The following is a 19609-nucleotide window of genomic DNA, read 5'->3' on the forward strand; positions in this document are numbered from 1 at the left end:
TCCTGCTCGCGCTGCTCCCGCACCCGCGCCCGCTCCCCTCGTCACTCCCTGCCTCTCCCCAAGGGCTCCGCTCCTGGCCGAGGCTGGGGAGGAAATCTTTAACGGTTTGCCCGTTTGTCCGCCTGTCACTGGGGTCCGGCTGCTAAGGGCTTACTCCGTGTCCTCTTGCACCGAGTTCCCGCGCTCCGTGCTCCGTGCTCCACTCTTCGATGATCGCTGCACTTGGTCTAGCGGGGCGTGGCTTCGGCTAGGCAGAGGCTAGAACAGAGCACGCTCTTGCTGCATTATGGGAGTTCTAGGTCTCACTTTTAACATTCAAGGTATGGCCTCAAATTCTGAGTATGTAAATTGATGCTGTTAAAAAGCCAAGAGCGACTAAAGATGTCACACATGTAGTGCTCAAGTGTGCCTAAAACTACTTTGATTGTGCGAATGAATGGGGAAAATTCAGGAGTAATAAATGACAATAGTAACTTTAATAACAGAGGTGACACTCACATTAATGAGTTCAAAGTGTGTGCTTTGCGCAGCACAGATAAGTCTACCTAGCCCATGTTCTAGGTCGATGCAATGATATTTCTCAAATTAAGCTCTTCTAGGTTCCGTCTTTTACACAGGATTACATTATGGGTAAGGGCCATACCCACAGTTGCCATAACTTTTCTTTTTACCTATTCTGTTTCCTGCCACATGATTCCATTTAACAACGATTGCATTTTGGGGGGCTGGTGCCTTGGTTCACTGCAGTGACCACACTTGGATACAAATCAACGGCAGTGTGCAATGGCCTGTAAAGGAAAGCACAAGATTGTAACACAAACTCTTACGTTCTCCGGTCTATGCGTGAGTAGGTAGTCCATTTGATTTTTGGAAAGTGAAGTATGAATTCTACCGTGGGATAAGGGGAACACGTTCTAGAATGCAAAGCTAGAAGCTGAAATCCTGGATTGAATGAGCTATTCACACATGGACAAGAAAAATTTACGAGCTCTCTGAACACGATATTTTTGGTAGCCTGTAGCCCACGTGCCTAAGCCTCGGGGTTCCCCGTTTAAACTCGCTCATGCTGACGGAATCCTATCCCGACTTCACGCCACATTACTATTTATTCATGTATTCATATACTCATTTATTTATTTATTCACGTGATTTGTACAGCTCATACTAAAACCTGAATGGTGTCGGCGCAGACCGATCTCTCTCAGTAGCGTTTTGCTGCTCAGCACTGTAGATACCTTTGCATTCATGTCCATGAGGAACTTCAGAGGGCCGCGCGGCGCCACGTGGCGGAGACAGGTGGCTGGATGCATGAGCGCGCGCTCTTCATCAGGAGCCTGGAATCCAGAGCAGCAGCTGCGCTCACCGCGTCCGGCTCACGGATGACAAATCATCAAACATCTCCTGCTCGCAGCGCGCGCTCCCCCGGTGAACTCCAAGCCCAGGGTCTGTTCTGTCACTGTATTGACCCCTCGGCCGCCCCCTCGGGAACAGAGCTAAGTACCTTGGCTGCTCATCAGCTGCAAGCGCGGCAGCAATGATCAAAGCTAGCAGCGACAAACCTGAGCACCTGGACACCCTCACAGAGCGCCTGAGATGTGAGCCTCTCAGGGTGTGCGGTGATGCACAGCGAATGCACAACTCGTGCAGCGAAACATTTCACATTTCATTTGGTAGCTAGCGTTTTTAGCCTAATGGGCTTGTATATTTTGCTTTGCGTTCGTATTCATTACCAGTTTGTAAACCCCAGGCCTTATTTATGAAGGCCTTGCGCCGCCGGTGCGTCACTTTTTCCCATGTTAAAAATGACGCACCGGCGGCGCAAGGCCTTCATAAATCTGCCAGGCTCGCTGTGACATTCAAAGGCGCAGTGGTGTCTCTAAAAGGGATTTTTTTTCCTGTGGCGAGTGAGGGGCCACAGATAAAACCGGTGTGGCCACCTAAAAAGGATAATCACGTAATGCGGTAAGAAAAGTGTATGTATAATATATATATATATATATATATATATATATATATATATATATATATATATATATATATATATATATATATATATATATATATATATATATATTAAAATTACCAGGGAGTCTGAAAGGACGGTGGTGGTCTTCAGAGTTCTCTTCACATCAATCTGTTCTTTAATCTCTTGGTTAGACACACTCCCCCCCCCCCTCCCCCTCATTGCTTACTCCAGCACACCGTCTACATATCGCACACCTCATCTTTCCTCTTCATCCCCCTCTTTTCACCCTCTCCTGCACGCCGAGAGGCCAAGAATAAGATAAGTATGTGTTTTGAACCCATTTGAATTTGACAGGCACTAAGAGAAATTCACATTACTATCATACTGAGATCCACATCTTTCAGCTGTGGCCTATTATAAACACAAAATGAACCTATACAGGAATCTAGAAGCTGCTTTTTAGGTCTCGCGACCTGTCAATGCGCATGCGCATTGAGCGGAGCGAGACTAAAGGGGCTTAAACAGACTTTAACTAACTGGCGATTTGATGCTGTGCCTGTGCGCTTTTAGGTCAATGCGCAAGCGCATTGACCTAAAATGCGCGTGCACAGCATCAAATCGTCAGCCATCTGTTGCCCAGCTTGGTGCCGCTCCACCCCCTGCGGCATCAAAGGCTTTCACGGCCGGCCGGCCGTGCTTTCAGTTTGCCGCTCCACCCCCTGCGGCATCAAAGGCTTTCACGCCCGGCCGGCCGTGCTTTCAGTTTCAGGAGCGCTTCATTGTTTTCACGGCCGGCCTCCGGCCGTGACTCGCATTTCTCCTTCCTTCCAGCGCTGCCTTGTTAACTTTACTGCGATTACTTTTAGTTCCTGAAGAGCGCATCATTGTTTTCACGGCCGGCCTCCGGCCGTGACTCGCATTTCTCCTTCCTTTCAGCGCTGCCTTGTTAACTTTACTGCGATAACTTGTAGTTCCTGAATAATACCATGTTGAGTGATTTTTTCAAATCATTTTAATCAAAGCAAACTGCAAAATATTATTTGACCCGTAGCTGCTATTGTTAGGCATGGCAACATTCAAACGCTGTAAGAGACATTACAGCCAGTTACCCATAATTTTCAAAAACATATTCATCATTTTTAATGTAAGTTGGAGCTTTACATTAAATCATTTTACTAGGCGGGTCAGTAAGTTACTCTAGCGAGTTACTTGTCAGAAGCCCGGCAGTGTCCTTCTTCCATTATCATGATTAAAAACGTCCTACGGGTTCGAGTGAACTTGTCCTTTTCATCCGCCCCTGCCGCTACTTGTTTCAAAGACATCCCTTAATCCGTTGGTAAATTCACAGTAATGGCAGTAGCCTGCTCTTGGTTGTGAAATGTGTCATCCTTGGCTGGTCATGCTTTCTGATTTCCCACTCCCACCTGTGACTGGCCTTGTTCTTGACACCATGTTATTGGTGCCACTGCACAGGATCACATAGGAGGCGACTGGGGCCCAGGAGCAGCAGCAGGCGCCGGAGTAACACGGGCTCGGCTGACACATTGAGTTATGCAGGGGGAGAACCTCCCTATCTGCACTCATCCAACCCCGATACTTTTAGATCGCATCTTTCTGAGTTCTTTCATGTGAACCGGCAGCACGGGTTGAAATCATTCCATTTAACTTTTCCAAGGGTGTAAATGTAACAAGCAGTAAACACCAAGGCAATGATTCTCATCTCTCCCAGCTTCACCTCTTTGTCACTACTGTATCTCCTTTAAGTACTTATATTTGCCCTAAACATTACCAGTGCTTCTCTGCACCATCCCCTGATGTCGGAACTCTTGTCTTCCTCCTTTCAGAGAGCCGACAATCTAGCTCCCACTGCCCTTCACTCTCTCTGTTTCCCTCCTGACCCTGTCTGCCCGCTGCCACCTCTCTTCCAGCTCTGTGTCTGCTCACTGCCTGTTCCCATCTTACACTTGTTTAATTCTGTGACTGTTATGGCCTTGTAGCCCTAGTAACCCTTGCCTCTTGTTTAATACTGATGTTATCTCATATTGCACAATAGTGCTTAGATAACTCATGACTCTTTTAAAAACATCTGTTCCACACTTCAGCCATTTCAATAGCTCCACAGTACCCTCAAAATCTGGCATTTGTTAATTCTCCTCTAATATTCGTCCGCTACTCGTATTACAAGTCACATACTATTTCTCAACCTCTACCCTCCCATTGATTATATCTACCACCCACCCAAAATAACAACAAAAAACTGTAACAATCAACCAATAGATAAGGACAAGCCTGCCAACATAAAAAAAAGTAAACATTTTTTAAATTCTGTTTTTAATACGTTTGTTCAGTTATACATAATATCATGTTAATTATAGATAAGGCAACAAAAATGCTTATAATACTTTTTTATTATAACTTTGCAACATTCTGCACAAAAGCCAAACTAGGCTTCACGGCTAGGGCGGTCGACTTCGAATTTGGGGAACCGTGTTCGAGTCTCGGTAAGTACGCTGAACATCCTGTGATTCTGGGCAAATCACTTAATCTCCCCGTACCTAACAAAAAAAAGCATTGAAAATGCAATAGGTCTCGCCTTTTATTAAGTTAAAGCCATTTGCTTTGCTAATGGTATTATATAGCAAATCAAATGGCTTTAACTTAATTAAAGGCGAGACCTATTGCATTTTTAATGCTTGTTTTAGAGTAGACACTATTTATGTTTTATTTTATTAGTGGAGTTTTATATAGTGTGAACTAGACCCGAGGGTATCAGATCGCTTTACATGAGCACCAGTTACGTTCCAGACGCAAACATTCATTTTTGTTAGGCATGGGAGATTAAGTGATTTGCCCAGAATCACAGAATGTTGAGTGTCCCTGCCGAGACTTGAACCTGGCTCCCCAGCTCCGAGGTCGACCACCCTAGCATTTTGGCCACATTTTCTCTCTCTCCCAATATACATGAATAATACGTTGCCTGGGGGGAAAAAAACTGAAATGCAACAGCCATAGAAAAGTAAATGCTCTAAACGAATGCAAGAGTAGGTAATGCGTGAAATTTAAACAGGAACACTGCTGTTCTCAGGCTAAGAGGGCAGTGTCTGTTTTTCTGGCTCCAGATGTTACCAGGGAATGGACAAATGGACAGGCCAGTTAGAGATGAGGCACCGGCCCCACCTCACATTGTCACTACAGTGGAGACTTGTATGTTGTCTCTCTTTAAACCTTAGGTCATGCCTACAGTCAGCTTTAGCCATTTGTTTCAAAGGCCTATTGTGTACAATACCAATAATTGGAGTGGGCTTTGGTTCAGCCCATTTGTTAGACGTGGCATCTTTGGTGTGGTTTCCCCTGAATTCTTGCCTCTACCTCCTGTATTTTTGGGTCTCGCCTAGGCAGCGCTCATGCGCTGCGTAGGAGGGCCTTTAGCCATCGCTCTTCACTTTTCAAGCACTGCACTCGTGCTTGTGGCGGTATCCACCTTGCAGGAGCGAGCAGTGGCGCGCCACAAGCACAAGTGCAGTGCCTGAAAAGTGAAGACTGCTCTCCAAAGCGCACACGCTTGCACCTCTTGCGGGCTCACCTCCTGCTCCCCTCCTCTCTCACAACCTCTTCCCCGTCCTAAATCACTTCCTTCTCCTGGCACCCAACTTATTTCTCAGTTTCCCCAACCATGCACCCCTCCGCCTTTGTACTTGTACTTGTACTTTTTTGTAAGCTAAGTCTGATGCCCCCCTTTACCGCTCAACTTTTCTATCCTGCCAGACATTACTAAACTGTCTCCTCCGGCTCCCAGTCCCATCTCTTTCTGGACACCATACCCTGAATATCAGCCTTTCTTTACTCCCCAACATAATATAGGATACCAGAAAACACCACGTGACAAATTGCAGCACAATTCGCTTTCTACCAGCAAGAGGAGTTCTATCCTCTGAGACTGTGGTGTATTTCTCACTTTTCCATGCAGACTGTGCCCTGCACAGGTCTGTGGGTTTCTGCCCGTTGCCCGTGCCTTTAACTTAATGCGGTTTTCATTCCTATGACTTTCAAAATGTTATCTCTATGGCATGTTTAAATCGTCCCCAATAAAATTGTCAAAATGTGTACCTGTAAAGCAATTTGTAGTCTTTATAGACTACATTCACACTAGATAAAAACGAAATAAAATAGGCATTTAAATAAACTAAACTTTTTGAAGACGGTATGGGTGGAATAACTTGCTAGAAAGACTAACTTTTGAAAATCCCCAACAAGAAAACATACAGTTTATTGCAGCCGTGACACTTTTGTTGGTTACACTGGGTAAAAAGAAAAACACATACATGCAGATGTAGCCCTAGACACAAACGCATTGGAGTGAAAGAAATGAAAGATGAAAAACAGAGTGAAAGACATCATGTGGCAAAAAACATCGGCTTGATCGAAACCTGCCTCGTTTGCGCACAAATATCCCAATTTCTGAAACAGAGCACATTGATAAATTGAACTACTTTCTCCTGGTTAACACACTAGCAGCTATTTGCTTGAGATACGACTCCAGTGTCTCTGTGGAATAGCACAAATGTAATGAAAACCCTTAAGAGCCAAGCAGGTTTCCAAAACCTCGGTCCTCCTACACAGAGCTTGCGCCATCACACAGAGTGCAGCGAAGCCTACTGAAAGCTTGTTTATTATAGCATTTGAAGTAATGAGCAAGGAAACCTGCTCGCAAGAAGAGACAGAACTGTGATACAGGATTAGTCTAGCACACTTAGGGGTCAAAGCCGCAGGAATCTCAAGTGGGCTTTGATGGCAGCTCCCTGCATGTGCATGTTATGGTGCTGTTTGCACTGCATAAGAGAGCAGGTACATTTGGCTTAGAACAGTTAATTATTAAGTTACACAAAAATGTCTATTATACCGCGGTTTAAAAGGAAAACAGCATGCTATGTAGAAGTCCAGAAATGGCAAAGAATGGCTTATTGATCCTGACACAGCTGTCCAAATGTCATCTAATTGGCAGGTGATCAATATATGTTTTTCCAATGCAGTGTTTTTTTAATACATGACTTTGCATAGCACTTCACCATCTCGGTGCACTTTGAACAAGCATTGGCACAGTCAATAGGTCTCACCTTTGGGACCTTATAAGTGTTTAGTTATCCAGCACAATATCCTTGATGCAACAACATCAACTGTTGCATGGCTAAACACTTATAAGGTCCCAAAGGTGAGACCTATTGGCTATGCCAATGCTTGCTTATGCTATGCTGGATTTAGTTTTTGATGGCCTAGATGCTTTGGGCACTTTGCCACCCCTGATATGTGTCAAAGTGCAAGTGCTCCCTGTGTAAATTGTTATTACAATTGGTTCTCCCTGCTTGCCACATTTGACTTACTGGTAAGTCCATAGTAAAGTGCACTGGGTGTGCCAGGGCCTAAAAGTCAAATGCTACTAGTGGGCCTGCAGCACTGATTGTGCCACCCACATAAGTAGCCAGACTTGCCACTGTACTGTCTGTATGCAGTTTTTAACTGCCATGTTGATCTGGAAAATGCACCCACTTGCCAGACCCTAACCTTCCCTTTATTTACATGTAAGGCACTCCTCAGGTAGGCCAAAGGTACGCCCATGGGCAGGGTGCAGTGTATGTAAAAGGTAATACATTTACTGTTGTGTGTGACATATCCTGATAGTGAAATACTGCCAATTTCATTTCTCACTATGGAAAGGCTATCTGGCCCATGGGATATAATGGGAGATACTTTGTAACATCTTACAAGTATAACTTCTCATTGGGAAAAAACACAAGAATAACGTTTTTGCTCTCTGGGTTCAGAATTTAATAAAAACATCTTTTATTAAAGATGTTTTTTTAACTTATGTGTTTGAAAATGCCACTTCTAGAAAGGAGGCCTTTTCTTGTTCAACCATTCCGTGTGCCTCTGCCTGTTTGTGGATTGACTGTCTGGTTTTGGAGTGACAGGGGCTAGGGATGTATATTCACTGTAGACAGCCATTGGAGGGGGTAATTTGAGGTGTGCCTGCCTCTTCCTGGATGACTCAGAGCTGAGCTGAATAGGCCTTGGCTGCATTTAGAGTAGCGGAAGGAATTTTCCTTGCACCTGAATAGGACTTGTCTACCGTGCACAATGTTGTCTCCATCCCTTGTGGTCATACTGCACCAGTGGGGATATAACTGGTTTGGACTGGGCTCAGAGACCCTTGCACAAAAAAGAACAAAGACAAAATGGGGTATAATTAGTGGAACTTAAACCCCAGAACTTTAGATCACTTTTGGACTCAAGAAGAACCTTTGCCATGGAGAAGAGCTGAAGAGCTGTGAGGAGGAGTACTGCTCCTTTGCTGTGTGCCGGGTGGGGTTGGCCTGCATTTGCTGCTGCCAGGGAAAGGACAAAGACTGGAACTTTGCTGTGAACCTGCTCGAAGAATAAACTCCAAGGGCCTGTGTGTGCTGGCCTCCTGTTCTGAATTGTCACGGACATAAAGACTTCACCCCCAGTTCCCCTGAACTCTATTGATGAGAGTTCTCATCTACCAGGAGGTGCCTATTCCAGTTTTGGACCTCTGGAGGTTGTTCATGCTGTTGGGAACTGAAGCAACTTGAAAGAAGCAAAACCAACGACGCCATCAACAACTCCGCTGTGTCTCCGTGACCTGCACCGAGGCAAGGGACACCGCTCGTTAAGGGCACGATGCACCACTTGACCTGCTCCACAGCTCCAAAGCCCTTCAAATCTCTTCAACACCTGCAGTTATCACATTTCCCGATGCCAGCGATCGCACTGAATCCTTCATCGCCAGTGCCTGCATCCTGTTATCGCAGTGCCGATACCCACCGAGGGTGACTCCATGAACTCACCGACTTTGCACTGTCACTGGAGCCGATGTCTCAACACAGACGCAACCGACTTCCCCTGTCCTGAATTCAACACGTCGCCTCCTCGCGGACACGATGCCTCACCTGCCCTGCAGCCAAGGAGCCTGCCTAAACACCAGCGCCTCACCTCCATGACGCCATGCATCATCGTAGACTTCGTTATCCAAAGGTACTGTTTGTTTGGGGATCCGTGTAACTCTGTGCCCGACGGCGTGCACCTTGGGGTCAGCACCATACTTTGGATTTATTGCTGTCACTACATCTCAATAGTATTCTACAAGCTTTATTTTGGAAGTAACTATTTTTAAGTGCTATTTTCCTACCTGCATGTTGGATTTTTGTCATTTTGGTCTTGTTGAGTTTAGATAAAGATACTTTATTTTCCTAAACTGGTGTGATGTCCATATGTGGTATTATCACTGTATTACTGTGTGTTTTAAGTATAAATACTTTGAACATTGCCTTTGGGATAAGCCTGTCTGCTCGTGCCAGGTTACCAAGGGGGTGGACAAGGGTTATCTAAAAATGTGTATCCCCCTTAACCTGACTAGAAGCAAGAGTCCCTACTAGGACAAAGGTGCATACCTTTGCCAATTAGAGACCCCCATTTCTAACACCATTACCTATCATTAACTTAGTTGTTTGCCAATCCCATTTGCTTGCTTCTTATTCAATGGCTCTCCTTCTGGTTTTTGGCCCTCATCTGGAGCCTAACAGGTTTGCCATGCGTATGATTTGGTGACATTCGGTACTGTAAATGCAGGGTGTCCAGCAGGATCTCATACTATGTATATGTTTGTAAACTCGATCTGGGCTGACCTCAGTGTAATGTGCTAATTGCATAGCAATGGAATTTGGTGACACTAAGAAACATTCAGTAACACCTCCAGTTTGTCTGCTCTGTGTGCTTTTATAACCTGCAGGTTATAAAAGAAGTAACATATTTTTATTTCTAGCTGGGCCAGTGCTTAATTTGAGCAAGTGCTTTCTGGTGCACTGCACTGACACTTAATCACCAACACCAGTGCATATAGCATAAACTCGACTGAAAGGTATTGGAGTGGTTTTCATGAGCACCAGTAAAGGACACATTCATTTTTGGTAGACACAGGGAGATTACGTGATTTGCCCAGAACCACAGGATGTTGAGCATATGCTGAGACTTGGACCTGGTTCCCCAGCTCCAAAGTTAGCAGCTCTGGCCATTACACCACATCCTATCCCCAATTGTAGGGTTTCATTTTTTTTTTTTTTTTGGTTTTTGGAAGACCTTTATTGTGCACAATGTTGTTATCATACAGTGTACATTACGTGGCGTTCAAGGGCCAGTCGGGCTATAAATAGTCAAGCAGGTCCTTAATTGGATGACACAGCCATTTAGCCGGCAACCCGGGGGTCCGGCGGCGAAACCCACAAACATGTATGTACAATAATCTGGTGTTTAGATGTATAAATGATAGGTCTACATTTTATCTTTTAGCATCAACTTAAACAGTGCAGGTTTAGTCAAGCATTAGAGCTGTTGTGATCAGCGCTCTAGTCCCCACTGAGGACCTGGGAATCCGTTGTGGTCAAGCAATAGTGGGGGAGCTGTCGACAGGTGGTGCGTCAGACGCGTGTATATAATGCTGATGCGGGTGTGGCAAAACGTGTAGTGGTATAGCTCACCGAGGCATAGAAGCACACGGTTAAGCTCGGCGTAGCTTGTCTGCAGCCATTGTGTGTGGAGACCAGGATATCCGGTAGTGTGGTGCATATGCATCTCTCCAGTGTTGTACCCAATTGTAGGGTTTCATGATTAGTAGTTGGTTCTGTTATAAGCAGCGCTAACAGGAGCAATGGGCTGGTGCAAGCTGCCTCCTGATGAGAACCCCAGCACTTATTTATTCACTATTTAACCACTGAGCTGGGCACACACAAATGTGTCAGTTAGAAGACTATAAGCACTCTTTTTTCTCCTTTCACATTGTGGCTGGAAAGTAGTTAGAGCTTAATATCTTGATAGTGATACCATTGCCATAAAGGAAAGAAGGACCTTCAGCTTGTTGCTACTTCAGAAGTGTTTGAGTTTTCTAAACTTTGTAAGAGATATTCATGCACTGAAAGAATGTCAGGTGTAACTGTCCTTAAGAATAATTACCCTGGTACCCATTTAAATAGTGTATACTAATAGATGTTTATTACATCCCAAGGGAACCCCTTTTAGCAACTACCGCTGTTTGATGCTGGTTCATAGCTCATTGAGCTATATTACAAGGATTACAACTTCAGGCCTCCTGGTAGCACAAGGATCTATGAAACGAAAATAGTAACCCACCAAGCTATCTACACAAAATACAAATCTGGTTGTGCTGTAACACAAGCATATTAACTGCCATTGCTATCATGTGAGTCAAAGCTGTGAGTAGAAAGCACTTAGATCTCTCCAGAAGGAGTATTAACAGTTATCCTACTGTTCCTGTGTCCTTACCCATAAGATAGTTTAAAATGAAGCTTGTGTGTATGAAAAATGGAGTAAGCCAGAACAGATGTACTATCACGGTTGGCCCGCTTGCCAATTACTATGGGGTACATTGTTGAGAAATAAGTGTATACCACTCCTTTATCACCAATTTATGGGATACCAGAGCAAATATTTTGCATTTCCAGCACTGATGATTTCTATCCTCACATCAAGGAACAAAAGTGATCTTGATCTTTCAGCACCCCATTGGAGGTCATGTGTTTACTTGCTCTATGCCTCGTGTTGCTTCACCCTCAGATCTCCATTCGTTCCAGGGGCCTAACACAGGCCCCTGCAGCTCCTGCTCTGTGAAACGCAAGGTTCCCGTATCGAATTCTGCAGGGGGCCCAACATTTTGCCTTACAACACTGGCTCTTCCCCATGCTGTATGTGCTGCTGTGTAGCTCGTCCTTTGCTTCCTCCACCCGACTCCATCCTGCTTGGCTTTTATTACTATTTTGTATACCCCTATGTATACCTGGCTCCCCTTTTCTTCCCTTGTTTGTAGTTATTGCTTAGATTCATCTGGTAACAGTATAGCCCCAAACTCTGCCAGTTTCGAGTTAATACAAAGCATGTTACTATGTCATGCTAGGTCCATATCTGTTAGAACTGGGGGTCTCTAGTTGGCAATGGCTTGCACCTTTGTCCAAATAGGGACCCTTGCTTCTAGTCAGAGTAAGGGTCTACACTCCTAAAATAACCCCTGCTCAACCCTGTGGTAGCTTGGCACGAGCAGGAAGGCTTATTTCAAAGGCAGTGTGTAAAGCATTTGTGAGCACATACAGTAATACAGTGAAAACACTACAGATGGACACAACACGGGTTTTATGAAAATAAGTATTCTTTATATAGACTTAACAAACACAAGACCCAAATGACAAAAATCCACAATACAGTATTAAGAAGATGACTTAAAGATGGTAGAAATAACTCCGTTCACTTTAGATGGTAAATGCAACATGTTTCTCACAAAGTACCTTTGGATGTGTCATGCAAGATAAACAAAAGGTTTGCAGGGAGAACGATGCGTCGGTTCCTTGCTTCGGGGGAGGCGATGCGTCTGTTCCTCAGTGCTTGCGCAAAGTAGGCAATGTGTCTGTTCCTTACCGGAGAGGAGGTGATACGACGATCTCGGGATGCGTCCCAGTTGCGATGCGACATGATGGCACCTTGATGCGATGCGATGATTCGGTGCGATGAGAAAAGATGGCGCCCTTGATGCGATGCAACGATGCAACGATGTAAAGACGATGCGTGCACGCCCAACAGCCCTGCAGCGAACTCTGTAACTTTGGAGACGCGACAGGCCCTGCGACACGCTTCTCCGGTGATGCGATGGCGACCCTTGCAGTGGCGAACCGCTTCTCCGGGGATGCGACGACAAACAGCTGAGACGGAGACACGCTTCTCCGGTGAGGCGACATCAACCCTTGCGGTGGCGAAACGCTTCTTCAATGATGCGACGGCAACAACAGCTGCGACATGCTTCTTCTCGTTGAGTCACGCTTCCCGCTTCCAACAACATGCAGGCTTCTGCAGACAGAATTCCCAGCAAGGAAATTCAGGGGTGAGCTGGTGGTGAAGTCTTGTATCCCTGAGACTTCAGCAGGAGGCAAGCACAGTTAAAGCCCTTGGAGATTCTTCTTCAAGATGATGAAAGTTGCAAATAAAAGTCTTTCTCTTTTCCTTGGCAAATAAAGAAACCCCTTCAGGCTAACCCCAGAAAGCAACACACTGGCACAGGGGCAGTCTAACTCCTGCAGAACCGCAAGCAATAGGCCACACGCACAAGAGTGTGGTGAGCTTTTCGAAGCCCCCTTACTATAAGTCTCGCCAGCGCAGCGCATGCGAGCTGCACTAGGCTCAACCTAAAAAGGGAGACTCACGTCAATGCTACCAGGTCTAACAATATCCTTTTAGCATAATGGGGTTAGGCTGCATGGTCATTCTCAGAAGTTGAACCTGACACTCACCCTCTAGTTTAGTGTCAATCTGGAGCCTGCTTGGGTCAATCTGTCAAAAAAAATGCAAATGCAATGGAAAATAGAAAAGCATTGCCTGGAACTCACATCCCATCAAAATCAGAGGTGGGTTGCACTTCTCCTTCATGCCCCTGTTCCTTGGCTTAGGATCTCAAGGTTCCTTTCAGGCTCAAAAACAAACAGTTTGACCGCATGACTTGCCCCCACTTCCTGCAGGAAATTATTCAGGGGTGTCTCTTCCTAAAGAGCAGAGGAGCGTTGCACCGCCTGCTGCGAATGCGGCAGGCAAACACAAATGAATAAAATGGGATTTCAATGCCATTTTATTTATTTGCCACCGCAACAGCTCACACTGTGTGCAATGCAAGGATGGGACTGAATCCTGCAAATGCAGAATGACTGCACTGGTCTACAGTGTGCATTCAGATCGGTGAGTCATCTTGCGCGGCCAGCCCGACACACACACACACACTTTAGACCCAGCGATTCATAGGCTGTGAAACAGCATAGAGTTTGCTAGCACTGCCTCCCAGCCTCAAAATAAATGAGTACTGGGTTAGCCTGCTCCAACCAATCCGGGAGCTGCTCTCAGCTTGAGAATAGCTCCAGGATTGGCTGAATCACATTTCACTGAGCAGGAAGGAAGTCCTTCCATTTCCTGCTCATGGAGAACCAGGATCCCAGCAGAAAAGTGACGCACCGGTTGTGCTTCCATTACATTCTTATGGTGAGTTGTGTACCATCGCGCTGCACCGTATTTTATTATTGTTAGTCACCACAGAGATTTTTACCAAAATATAACGTTTTTCACATTGAGCTGTATAGATTTACTAATCTTAAATTCACATCTACATACTGTAATAATAGGTATGTCTTTAAGGTATATAGATATCTAGTTAAGAATAGTAAATTTATGCTTACCTATGTATATTCATGTTGGCAAAATTATTGCAGCATGTATTCTGCAGACACAAGTCTTGTGGGTCGATAATTGTGACTGAAATCCAGACATATAACGCTAGTTAAAACTATGCGCTATGTGAATAAGTATCCCCCCATACACACCTCCCATTTTCACTTACCCCGTTTGGACTCTGTCTCACCTAATGCCAGTGTTAGCAACAAGAGCTTAAGCTACCTTGATCTCAAAAGACACCTCAACTGCTTTGTGATCCTGGGCTAATCACACTTTTGGCTACCTTGTAACCTTTCACATATGGACACCTGAGATTTAAAATGCAAATTGAAGTAACCCCGAATCCCCAAGTCCATTAATGATGGTTCGCAAATTCAGTTCTCCACAGTTGCATTTGAATAGCACTCTTGCACCCATAGAATAAAGTGTAAGACATTTGAGATGCGTGTTAACTTCTCTGTTTTATAAAACAGAAATATATATTCCTTTTCAGAGAGAATCCTAGGCCTGGAAGTTCCCTCTTACTAACCATGATAATTACTTTGCTATATCGTATCTGACCCAAACCTTTAACCACCTGCTAAAGTGAGCCTTGACCATTGCCTGACCACCAGAGAGTGAAGAAAACGAAGGGGGTCTTGCTGGGGGTCTTGCTTAATCATGGCATGCAATAGAATCTAGGGATCTGGGACAGTGGTAAGACACAAGTGCCAATCACTTACACTGCTCTGCAAGAGTGGCGGCCGCTGCCTACCTAAAGTGGAAGGGCGGTGCGGGTGGGGAGGGCAGCAGTTTTGGGGAGAAAGGGAGAAATAAAATATAAGAATAAAAAAAGACTTACCTTCTGCCCCACTCCACTCCCGCTGACACCTGCATTGGTGTTCCTCTCGGCGGCGATGGCCAGAAGGGAATGGGCCCTCAGGGCACAAGCTCCACACCCAATCCAGGTGCTGCTCTCACAAGACATACAAGGGGGGGCCAATAGGCCCCCACGCAAGCATGGCGGGGCCCGGTCCCTCCCATAACCCGTCCCCTTCGGGGCCGCGTTCCCCGCCCCCCTCGCCCCGGAAGTACTGGTGTGCTTCCGGGGCGAGGGGGCGGGGTCGCGGCAGCGAAGGGGTTAAGAGCCTGGGGAGCGCGGGAAGCGGCCTCTTTGTGCCCGCGCTCCCCAGGCTCGCTCCTCGCCCCACCGTGGGGCCGTTTAATTTTCTCCTTTGTATTTTCAGGTACTCAGGGTGATCTGTAGCGGCGGAGGACAGCGAGGATTGACTGAACATCAGGCGACGCGTTTCCGAGGCGGAGCGGGGTCCAAGCGGAGAACAGTATTCACGGAGGACGGCGGTGTGGGAGTTTTCAGGTCGTCACCTTCGCTGCGTGTTCACGGAGGAGTGCAGTGTCGGAGCGCAGGCCAGGACCCGGGAGCGAGCGCATCGCCGAGGCAGCAGTGAGACCATCGTGACACGAGGTATTTTGCGGGGCGGGCGGGGGTTAGCCAGCGATCCTGCGAACGTGCAGAAAAGGGCTGGTTGTTGTTGGAGGCCATCTGCCCTGATCGCGTAAACTCCGGTTTGCAGACAGTCTTACAGCCAGGGTAAGCGGGGCATCTGAGGGCGGGCGTGTTTTTAAGACTCGTTTTCCGGGCACAGCTCGGTGTTTGCAACACACGGAAACTAAGTTAAGCAGGGACAGCCAGGGCAGGAGCCGGAGGGGAGACCAAATATACCTTTTGATAAAGAAGTATTGATATAAAGTACTAGAGTCGACTGTATGTTATAATTTAACTGAATTAGCACGCTAAAGGTGCTTCTGCCTGGTTATGCTGTGATTCATTGCACTCTTTTCACTATTTTATAATTTAAAAGACCAAATATACCGTTTTAGTAAAAGGAATTGATATAAAGCGCTAGAGTCGACTGTGTGTCATAAGCTAACTGAATTAGCACGCTAAAGGTGCATCTGCCTGTTTATGCTGTGATTTATGCCTCTTTGCACTGATTTATATTTTAACTGAATTGGCACGCTAAAGGTGTCCTGCCGGTTTACGTTGTGATTGATTGCCTCATACACTGTTTTTCTGGAAAAGAATGGCAACAAAGTACTAGATTTGACTTGTTTTAGAATTTAACGGACTTAACACACTAAAGGTGCCCCGACTGTTTTAGGTTGGGTTTTAGGTGCTCAAATAATTGGTAGAGCTGAATTTTACAGAAAAGGGGGACTCCCTATGTAGTGGGTATTTTTACTGTTTCTCATTGCTAAGTGTCTCTAGGTACAGCAGCGGGAGATAAGGAAAGTGCGTTGCTAAAGTTTTCTAACAGGTTTACCTTAGGTTGTACCGCTGAGAAGGGTGATCTGATTGCTTGTCTTGCCTGCTTGAATAGGATATAACGCACTTTCTAATTTCAGGGGGACAAGCCTAGGACCTAGGTCCGTGTGATCCAGCTCGGGCACCTTCAACTGGGTCAGGTACGGAGCACGGTGTGCTCATAAATATGTCTCAAAGAAGGGGGCGGGTTAATCCAAATGTGGGTGTAATGTTACAAAAAATGATGCGCAGAATGTCTGCGATGGATAAGAGACTGGGGAAGGTTGATAAAATGGGTAAGGCTTTAGCGGACCTGGGGGCCAAAGTAGATGCCCAGGCCGGTCCGTCTGGAAGACCCAAGCGAACGATTGTACCGCCCAAACCAAGGGGCGTCTTTGTGACACCACCCAGGCGGGCAAGGAATAAGAGGGTGGGGGGGCAGCCACAGAGTGTTGCGCCAATTCTACCTCCTGCTGCGCCAATTCTGCCACCACAGGTACCCCCTGCTGCCCCACTCCCGCCACCTCAGGTCCCGGTGCCCGTTCCAGCCCCGGTGCCCCAGTTGCCAGTGGCAGTCCCAAATGGGCCAGTAATACCGGCGGCGGCGCCAGTGCCACCCGTCGCGCCACCACAGGCTCCGGTGCCCCTAGGTGCGGGCCCTACTCCCATTCCGCCGCCAGGGCCGGTGCCAATAGACCTAGCAGCTCAGGTGGCGGCTATTCTCCCTTGGTTAGGGGGGGGTGCGTTGCCGGTCAATGCTGCCCTGACAAATGAGCAACAAGCGTTGGTGACTCAGATATTGTTGGCTAGTGGTAGGGGAGCAACGCCGCCTGCATCGGTTTCTCCCCAAACAGGTCCAGCGAATGATGGAGGCGGTGCCAAGACCGCGGAGGCAACTTTACCCAACGACAATGGGAATGGTAAGGAGATTGCCCTTCCTTTGCTGGGCGAAGGAACATTGCCCTCTAGGGGTGAGTGCTTAGCACAGCATGTGTCACAGAGTGTAAAGGAATTGATATGGGCTGACAAGTATGTGAACATGTTTTCATTGCTGATAGATAACAGGGAATGGGAATATGCAAAATCACAGAAGGAAATGTTGTTGCCCAGTGAATGGAGAGCGAAGTTGTACAAGTTTAGGGTAGAAGAAAACCTCATCAACTGGCTGAGGGCTTTTGCAGTGTTCGGCGCAGTGATGGGCGAACGGTTTAAGGGAATGCAGCCAGCCATGAACTGCTATCAAAGTAGGATAACAATGTTCCATGAGAATCATGCAGGGGATGGATGGAAGGAATATGATGTCGCTTTCAGAAAGTCCAAAGAATTTGATAAAACTTTATCATGGGACAAGGTGGATTCTATCTCATGGCACAATCAATTCGAGAAGGGTCAGGGGGCGAGCACAAGCACAAATGCTGGTAGAGGTTATTTCCCAAGACAGCAGCAGCCGTTTCAACAGCCCTTTCGATCAGCGCCGGGAGGGGAGACTGCCCAAAAGCAGAGAGCAAATGGAGGGGCTAAGGGGGTATGTTGGGACTTCAATAAGCGGACATGCAACAGGGCACCAGGTACCTGTAAGTTCAGGCACGCATGCAGCGTATGTGGTCACCCGTCCCACCCCGAAACAACATGCCGAAATAAAAATAGTGGTGCAGGACACAGGGGTAGGAGGAAACCTGAATAGTAAGATCCACCCTCTAATTGCACATTCACCCATTCACTTGTCAGCATTGATCCCCTGGTTGAACAGGTACCCGAATCGCACATCGGCTAGATTATTGCAAGAGGGTTTTACACATGGTTTTCGAATTCCTGCTGGGGGGTATGTCGGGAGACCACAGTGTAAGAATCAGCTATCAGTCCTTGCCAATCCAACAGTGGTGGCAACAAAAATAGCGAAAGAAGTGCGTTTGGGGAGGGTAGCGGGACCATTTCACGTTATTCCCACGCAGAATTTTGTGTGCTCTCCTCTGGGGGTTGTGCCTAAGAAAGAACGAGGGGAATTTAGGCTCATCCACAACTTGTCCGCACCAAGGGGGACATCATTGAATGATGCTATTGATGATACAATTTGCTCTGTGAGGTATGCGTCCTTTGATCAGGCTGCGGGCATGCTGAGGAGTTTGGGCGCGGGTACACTGATGGCTAAGTCAGACATTGAGTCAGCCTTTAGACTACTCCCGGTTCACCCAGAGGACCAGCACCTGCTGGGTTTCTCCTTTAAGGGGAAGTACTACATGGATAAGTGTATGCCCATGGGTTGCTCAATATCATGTGCTTATTTTGAACAGTTTAGCTCCTTTTTGGAATGGGCATTAAGACAACATACGGGTCACCAGTGGGTGATGCACTACCTGGATGACTTTCTTTTTCTGGGCCCGGCGGGTTCGCGGGAGTGTGCGTCAGCATTGCAGGAATTTTGCGTGCTCATGCGCTCTTTCGGGGTCCCGTTGGCACAGGGGAAGACAGTTGGACCAGTGACATGCCTGGAATTTTTAGGCATTGAACTGGATTCTGTTGAGGGTTGTTTTAGATTACCAGCAGAAAAAATCCAAAAATTCAAACAAACTCTGGGACTGTGCTTACAAGCAAAGAAAGTGAATTTAGGCCTGTTGCAGCAGACAGTGGGACAGTTGAATTTTGCGTTGAGGGTAATTCCTATGGCTCGCCCATTTTCACGCTCAATTGCACAGTCCATGAGGGGTCTTCGTGAAAAGCATCACCGGACACGGCTGTCTGCTGAGGTGCGCCAGGACATGCGGATATGGATGGCATTCCTGGCGGATTTCAATGGAAGAGTGCTGTGGGGTGCACCCACGGTGTCTTCGGAGGACATGGGTTTATGGACCGATGCGGCGGGCAGTGTTGGGTTTGGTGCCATCCTTGGCAAGAAATGGGTGGCGCAGAAGTGGCCCGCCTGGTGGGAGGGGAGCGGGCTGACTGTGAACATTGGTTTCCTCGAGCTCTTCCCAATCTGGGTGGCACTGAAAGTCTGGCCCGAGGAGCTGGCCAACAGATCGGTAATATTCTGGTCAGACAATATGTCAGTGGTT

This window comes from Lissotriton helveticus, chromosome 5_1, assembly GCF_964261635.1.
Source record: "Lissotriton helveticus chromosome 5_1, aLisHel1.1, whole genome shotgun sequence".
In the NCBI taxonomy this organism is placed as follows: domain Eukaryota; kingdom Metazoa; phylum Chordata; class Amphibia; order Caudata; family Salamandridae; genus Lissotriton; species Lissotriton helveticus.